Raw genomic sequence first — 7,704 nt, 5'->3', positions numbered from 1 at the left:
ATGTAATAAAACTGCCATTAATTTAAATATTTACTTATAATGCCCAAAGAGCCTAATTACCAATTTTTTCTTCTCGCGCTCAAATATAACATTAACCCGCATGCGAGCTAACCTTGAAATAGAAAAAACACAGAATCCCGCTTGCTGCAATAATGTTCTTTAGTGCTGCAATTATAAGAAATTAGTATAAAATATTAGCAAATTATAAAAGTACATTTTCAATTATATGAAATTAACAAATTTTGCCACCTATGTTGATGAAAATTTTTATTTTTTGCTAAAAAATAAAGAATAATACTATAGCATTAAAAGGCAATTCGTCAGGCAAATATCCTTCAAAAGGCAATGCTACTTTAAACATATTTTTCTACTTTTGCCCACGTCAATTCATCAGGAAAAGTTTTCGTTTTCCCACCATTTTTTTACCACCAATTTTTTTCCTTTTCGCCCAAAAAAGAATTTAGACGGACATTAACTTATAGTAGGTTGCAAAATGGCCTTCACAAAAGCCCCAATCTTCATCATCCTCTTCCTCATCACCCTCCTCCCGATCTCCACCAATTCTCAAGACCCCAGTTCGGATTTGCTCTTGCAGCTCGAATCCCTCCAATCCCAGTCCCCCAAAGGCGGCGTTATCCATCTCACTGATTCCCTCAAACGGATTCTATCCATTCCAACTCATCGTCCCTGTGCTTTCCTCGTCTTCTTCGACGCCCAACAACTCCACTCCAAACCCGAACTCTCCCTCCCTTCTCTCAAATCCGAGTTCTCCCTCGTCTCTAAATCCTTTTTAGCCAACAACCCTCCAACTTCTCACTCAAAACTCTTCTTCTTCGACATCGAATTTCAAGAATTCCAGTCCTTTTTCGCCCTTTTCGGAGTAAATTCTCTGCCCCACACCGATGTCAAGAAAGACTCCGTCCAGATAAATGCATCAGATTTCTCGAGGCTCGCCGAATCCATGGCTGAATTTGTCAAGGCCAAAACGAAGCTGAGCATTGGGCCAATTGATCGCCCCTCTTTGATTTCTAAGAAGCAATTGATGTTTCTCATTGCTGTTATTCTGATTTCGGCTCCATTCTTGGTGAAAAAAGTGATTTATGGGAACACCCTTTTGCACAATAAGAGTATTTGGATGACCGGAGAGATTTTTGTCTACTTTTTCAGTGTCTCCGGTTCAATGCATAACATAATTAGGAAAATACCCATGTTTTTGGTTGATAGGAATGACCCTGGGAAGTTGGTTTTCTTTTATCAGGGGGTCCGGGATGCAATTGGGAGCTAAAGGGTTCGCGGTTGGGTTCTTGTACACTGTGGTGGGATTGTTGCTGGCTTTTGTTACTCATGTTATTGTCTATGTGAGGAATAGGAATGCTCAGAGGTTGGTGATGTTTATTTCCTCCTGGGCTGTTCAGATGATTTTTGTTGGCATTCTTGTCGCATTTCTGGTTTCTTGATTTTAGTTTGTTCTACCATGTTAGTTTTTGTTAGTGTTTCAGATAAGGAAAATTGACGTTTTATTTTTGGTGTAAATTAACAATGTACCTTTTATTTTGCTTTTGTGCTCATATTCTGTATTTGCAACTGTTGATAAAAAAATTGAATCATGTAATTGGCAGTGATTTATGTATCTTTTTGGTGTTGTCTTGGTGAAATGCTTGTAATAAGCATAGCAATCACTTGTTTTCTCGTTTTCTATGGTATCTGTTCTAGATCTTCTTTCACATGTAGATATGGCGTTGAGATAAGTTTCCGACTAAATGAGGAAAGGTGCAATTTTGAATGGTAAACCTGCGGCCAAATTGCAAATCACATGCCAAATTATGAACTAGAGCTATAAGTTGGCATTTGCAGTTGGTAGTGGGTGTTTCTTCAGGAGTTGGAAGAATTTGATTCACAATTCCATAACATTTTAAAAGGCTATACTACGTACTCAGTAATTAGACTAGAGAGGATGATGCTTGAGTGCTAGAGCTTAGTGCAAGAGGATACTGCTATATTATTTGTGATATAAGTAATTCTCAATCAACTTGCACAACGGTGATCTTTATGGTAGTTTTCTAGTTCGAGTAAGAATAAGTACTTTGTAAAATCTGTTTTGCTTGCTTTCCTGGAATTTAAGTTTCATGTCTTACATGGTAGTTTGTTCTCCATATAGCATTATTTTATACTATATAATCACAAACTTTTTGCTGGATGTAGGTTGGATTTTCTGTTAACGGAGTAATAATACTAACTTTTATGTGGGTTTTGAAGGCATTCCTTGAGGTAATACCTTTTCTTTTCACATGAATGGTTCCCATTTTTGGTGCCATTCTTGAAGTAAATTTCATTGTGAATGTTTTGCAATGTCCCGCCACTTGCCTAACTTACTAGTTTGATTGGAATACAATATTAAGGGGTGCTGGTTTTCTATGGAATTAATACACCATGACAAACAGCAAAAGTAATTTCAGAGATCTAGAACAAGAAAGTTGTTTTTTGCTTTTAAATGGCAAAGAAACATTCTAGTTATGTTGGTACACATTGCTCCTACTTGACACCTTATATCATGATCGACATTACTTTGGTTATCATACTTGACACCTTGTATCCTCTGTGGTGCATTAGTTTGGATTGTTTTGGTTTAGTTTAGTTTAGTTTATTTGAATGTTTTAGCTAAGCAAGTGAACTGAAGTTGCTTTTCCTTTAGTGTTGTGCTTATCGTCTTATCAACTGGTTATATTGTTCATAGCAGTACTTATATCAGTACTTGTTATAGTAGTGCTTGTTGCCTTATCAACTTGTTATATTATTCCTTTGAGGCTGAAGTTTAATAGCAGTACTTATTTCTTGAGCTAATTTGGTGCATTAGTTTGGGCCTGATTTTGATTTTCCTTGGGGCTGATTTTGAATGTCCAGCTTTAATTATTGAGGTTCTTATTGGATTGCAAATTTTAGCTAAGCAACCGAACTACAAGAGATATAGTGAAATTGGGAAATGGCAAGGTTTAGTGAAATTTTGTCTGATGTTAAAAATTCCCCCTTGTGTTGAAATTTGGTATTTTTTTTTCACGACAAAACAGCCTAGCAAATTGTCACACTTAAAAGACAGTATCTTTTATCGGAACAAAACAATGACTAAATTCGTTTATATTATTCCAATCTTGTTTGCCACATCCAAAGCATCGTAGTCTGGAGTCAACCGAACATATGCTTTCTTTGTTCCATCAGACCTGATCATAGTGTTCACTTTCTTGATCTGTATGTCGTACATCTTCTTCACTGCATCTTTGATTTTCTTCTTATCAGCACGGATGTCAACTATGAATACCATGGTATTGTTATCTTCAATCTTTTTCATGGCAGATTCAGTAGTCAAAGGATATTTGAGAATCTGATAATGGTCCAACTTATTCCTAGGAGGAGCACTGATGCGTGGGTACTTCGGGTTCCCGTCCTTTTTCAATGTCTTAGGACGATGGAAGGTAACTTTGGTCCGGATCTTCTTGGCTTTCTTCTTAAAAGTTGTCCCAGATTTGACAAATTTGGCAACCTTGGCTATAGGGTGTTGTTGAACTTCATTATGATATTTGAATGCTTATATGATATTTTGACATTTCGTAATGCAATGGATGCATTCATTTGCTAATTATAAATCATTGTCATTTTTTTCCATTTATAGATATAATTGTTGTAGGAAAATTTTCAATTTTCATGGTGATAAAGAGTTATCATTGAATCAGAATTTTTCATTAATAACAATATATAGTTGCACTTAAATGTTCGCTTTTGTTTATATGCTGATTTTAAGTTTAAGGATGGAGTGTAATTACTTGTAAGATTTTTTTTGTTTATTGTACCAGTTGTCATTAGATTTGGTTCAAGAATGGCTAGCAGAGAATGCCAAGGAATCAATATTGGGACAGGACATGAGTATTAGTGGAATAGCAACTTATCAGCCATTTGATGGATTGATGGAGTTGAAAGTGGTAAGTACTTTGACATTACGTCTCATTTCTATCTGTTGTGCAGTTAATACTTGTTGAGTTGCGTAAAAACCTCTGAAGTTTATTGCATTTCCTGCTTCTACTGTGCAAATTTTTCTGAAGCAATTTCTGTTCTGAAGTGCTATTGACTCTATTAAAATTGAAGGAGAAACTTCACATGCAGCAAGTAATTTGAATGAATGCCTTCTATCTGTTTTATGGTTAATACTTGCTGGGTTGCATAAGAATCTCTAAAGTTTATTGCATTTTCTGCTTCTACTGTGTTAATTTTTCTGAAGCAATATCCATTCTGAAGTGCTATTGACTCTGCTAAAATTGAAGTAGAAACTTCCCATGCGGCAAGTAATTCGATTGAATGGCTGCTTTGATGATGTATATTTAATTCATATGAAGTATCTTTTGGTAAGTGCTTTAGAATGAGTAGAATCTTGGTGAAGAATCTCCACTTGCGATACAAAATTGAGTGTGAAGCTAGTTGATATCCTGATTCTATCTAAACTAAAGACAGAAAAACAAGGGAAAGACATTCGAAATGAAGCAAATATGTCCTGCATGAGTCTAAATCATTCTGTCAATGCACAAAATCGTGTCATGAAGACAATCTTTGGCAGATGTCACAGCACAAATTAGTCATGTATGTTGTACTACTTCTTTGAACTACTGGAATTTGCAATGCGTTCCATTGGTAGCAGAGTACAGGCAAGAAAATGAAAAACTAGATTAAAAAAATTCCAAACGTATTTAAGACTCAGGGCTTGCTTTTGCCTGCCTAAAGTCTCAAAAATCTTGAAAATGATTACTGTTTCATGTTTTTTGGTAATCAATTTGTGGTTTTCAAACAATGAATTACAAGTTTGGTCACTACAATTTGTTGTATGTGATTTGTCACTTGTAAATAATGGCTTTGACATTCCTGTGTATCCTAACCAAAGTATTGTGTCTGCATAATTATGATATTGACAAATGTGCTTAATGAACACTAGTTGCTAACTCACTTTAGTTAAAAGATGATAGTTTTGAATATGTTTCTGCTTCTTGTAGTAGCACTTTCTCTCCCCCTGCCACTGTTGGAGTCTTAAAAGTAATTATTCTGGCAATAAGTCCACAGGTTACTATTAACATGGACTCGGATAAAGTTTGACTTTTTGGCTCTAGGTGTAGCTCTTATAGCTTCCAGCTATTAGGATATCCAATTTGTCTCTTCAATTAGCCAACTTGCAATCATGTGTACGGTGCTTGGACTTGCTTTTTATCTTGTTGTTGTATATGCTGATTCACTATTCTTGTAGGCAGTAGTTGGATTCATGTCTCAAGTAATGGACAAATTAGTATCCTTCAAAAGTGCTTGGTAGGTGACAATATTAACTTGTAGTATCAAGCCTCAAAAGTGCTTGGTAGGTGATAAGGCTGCTTTTTCTTGTTTATTAGACCTTATGTATAGTTACATATTTTTAGATATATGAAATCCTATGACATTCAAAGCTTCAAAGACTACTTTTGGTCTAAAACACAGTGAAGTTTGCAAAGTTGTTTCTCATAAATGTGGAATCGTTTGTTGCTGTCCTTTGACATCTTAATATTAAAATAAAGAAGTGGAACAATTCTGCCCATATAATCCTTGGCTCTTAATGAATGTTATTAAACTTCCATCCTCTAGTAGACTCTGTTTCCGAACTACCCATATAATGTCTCTTTTTCTACTCTTTGTATAGCCACTATCTAGATGAGACTTAAAACAAATGATTCACTTTATTTTTTGGTGACTCCTTAACTAATTTTCCTTGTTTTAATTTTTCTATCATCTACTAATAACTTTACTATTTTATTGCAGATATATTGCTCATTTTAGAGGTTTGGAAGATTAGCAGTACGGCTTACGTGTCGACTCAAAAACTATGGTTATAGTGCTATCTTAAGTTTAGAAAATGTTTCGGTAGCACGGAAAATGTTTTGGGACTTGGAATTGTTTTTTAGTGTAGCCTTGACTTATATGGCAAAATTTGCTCTATTGAAACTTATCAAACTATTTGTAGTGTGATGTTGCACTTATTTATGACATTTGAATATTTAATATGTTATTATGGCATTTCCTATTGTAACGGGTGTCTACGTTTGTTATTTATTAAACATTGCTGATGTTTTCATTTTTTAGATATTATTGTAGTAGGAAATCATCAAACTACACATTGCAAGGTGTTGTAAATGAGTAGCATTTCTCAAGCAGGTTGTCTTTATTGACAATTGTTGTTGTCACTGAATCAAAACTATTCATTGATAAGAAGTTGTTGTCACAGTTGATAAGGGGTTTATTGACAACAAAGTTGTCACTAATTAATATATACACTGACTATGTTGCTTCATGCATCATTGACAAGAAAGCATGTCGTCACTAAATTTGTAGCTTTTATTGACAACATATCTTGTCATAAAAAAGTTTTTATTCACTGACGACTTTAAAGTCGTCACTGTATACTTTTACCGACGGAGATTCAGTGACGACTCTGTGACAACCGAAATGTTGTCAATAAAAGTCATCAGTGACGACTTTTTGCTTTTTTGTGACGAAAAGTAGTTGTCATTGAAGACCAAAATTCTTGTAGTGCTTTTATTTGTGTTAGTATGCATTTTCTTTCATTGGATTCAAATGTTGCATTCAGTTCAAATTTGGTCATTGTGAACAATGGTAGTGGATAAATCTTAGTTGGAGCAAATTGAAAGGATTATAGAGAAGTTCCAACCTTTTAAGATGTACTGACTGTTATCATATTTTGTTACTATTTTTCATAGACCTTGAACAAATTAGATATGATTATAGTTAGAAAATTCTTGATTTATATACTTTTTAATGGACTATTATTGGTTTGTGTCTAGTCTTAATGTTGCGGATGTTAAATTAACGTCATGACTTAATACTTATAGTAATTATATTAAGGAAATTAAGGGGTAATAAGTGAATTTGGGTTAAGTCTGAATTAAGCTCAAAACCCGAATGTTTTAAAGTTTTCTATAGAAAAATGTACTGTGGCAATTTTATATATTTAAGCTAAAAAGATAATTCAAAAATATGATCGTAAAAAATAAAAAAAAAATTGGAGAAAAATTGCAATCCAAACAGGCCTAGGTTTTGGGCTTTTTAGCAAACATGGTCCATAAGAACTTAGAATTGCGGCTTGAATCTTGTAACGTTTCATAAAAATTCTCTTTAAGTTGCTGCTTTTGTAACCATTTGGTTCTAGGAGATCTTATGTTTCAAAGCTCACATAATATAATTAGTGGGTCCTGTGGCAACTGCTACGAGGGGAAACAATCAAGAACTATTCTTTTATTTTTTCGTGGAGCTTATTCTTAAGAGTATGGAACAACTAACTTAGCTTGAGCACTTTCAAAAAGAGTTACTCTTGCTGGCAGTCGGGGTTGCGTATTACCTTTGGGCCCAGGACGACTAGAAATACCTCATCGTTTGAATCTCCACTGTTTTCGCCATTGCATGGGTAAATTATATTGCTATTTGTTTTTAAAATTATATTGCTATTAATATAAGGGTTGCGGTACTTTGGAAAAACTGCAACATAACAACAGTAATTGAGGATTGGTGACAGAAGGGGACAAATCATGGGATTTTTGTAAAGCAAATTACTTTGTGTTAAAGAATAAGCTGATGAATGTATTAACGAGAGAGTATGCTTTAATTTTTGCTGGAGCAGCTTGAATGTTG

The 7,704-nt window shown here is 34.5% G+C and overlaps 1 pseudogene; it reads left to right on the top strand.

Moving 5' to 3' along the window:
• The first annotated feature begins 461 nt into the window (after positions 1–461).
• LOC113700971 (probable dolichyl-diphosphooligosaccharide--protein glycosyltransferase subunit 3B) lies at positions 462–3,684 on the top strand (annotated as a pseudogene).
• The last annotated feature ends 4,020 nt before the right edge of the window (positions 3,685–7,704 follow it).

This window comes from Coffea arabica, chromosome 7e (genome assembly GCF_036785885.1).
Source record: "Coffea arabica cultivar ET-39 chromosome 7e, Coffea Arabica ET-39 HiFi, whole genome shotgun sequence".
NCBI classification, from domain to species: Eukaryota; Viridiplantae; Streptophyta; class Magnoliopsida; order Gentianales; family Rubiaceae; genus Coffea; species Coffea arabica.
The sequence above is the reverse complement of the archived record's forward strand: the minus strand, read 5'-3'. Positions and strand labels throughout refer to the sequence as shown.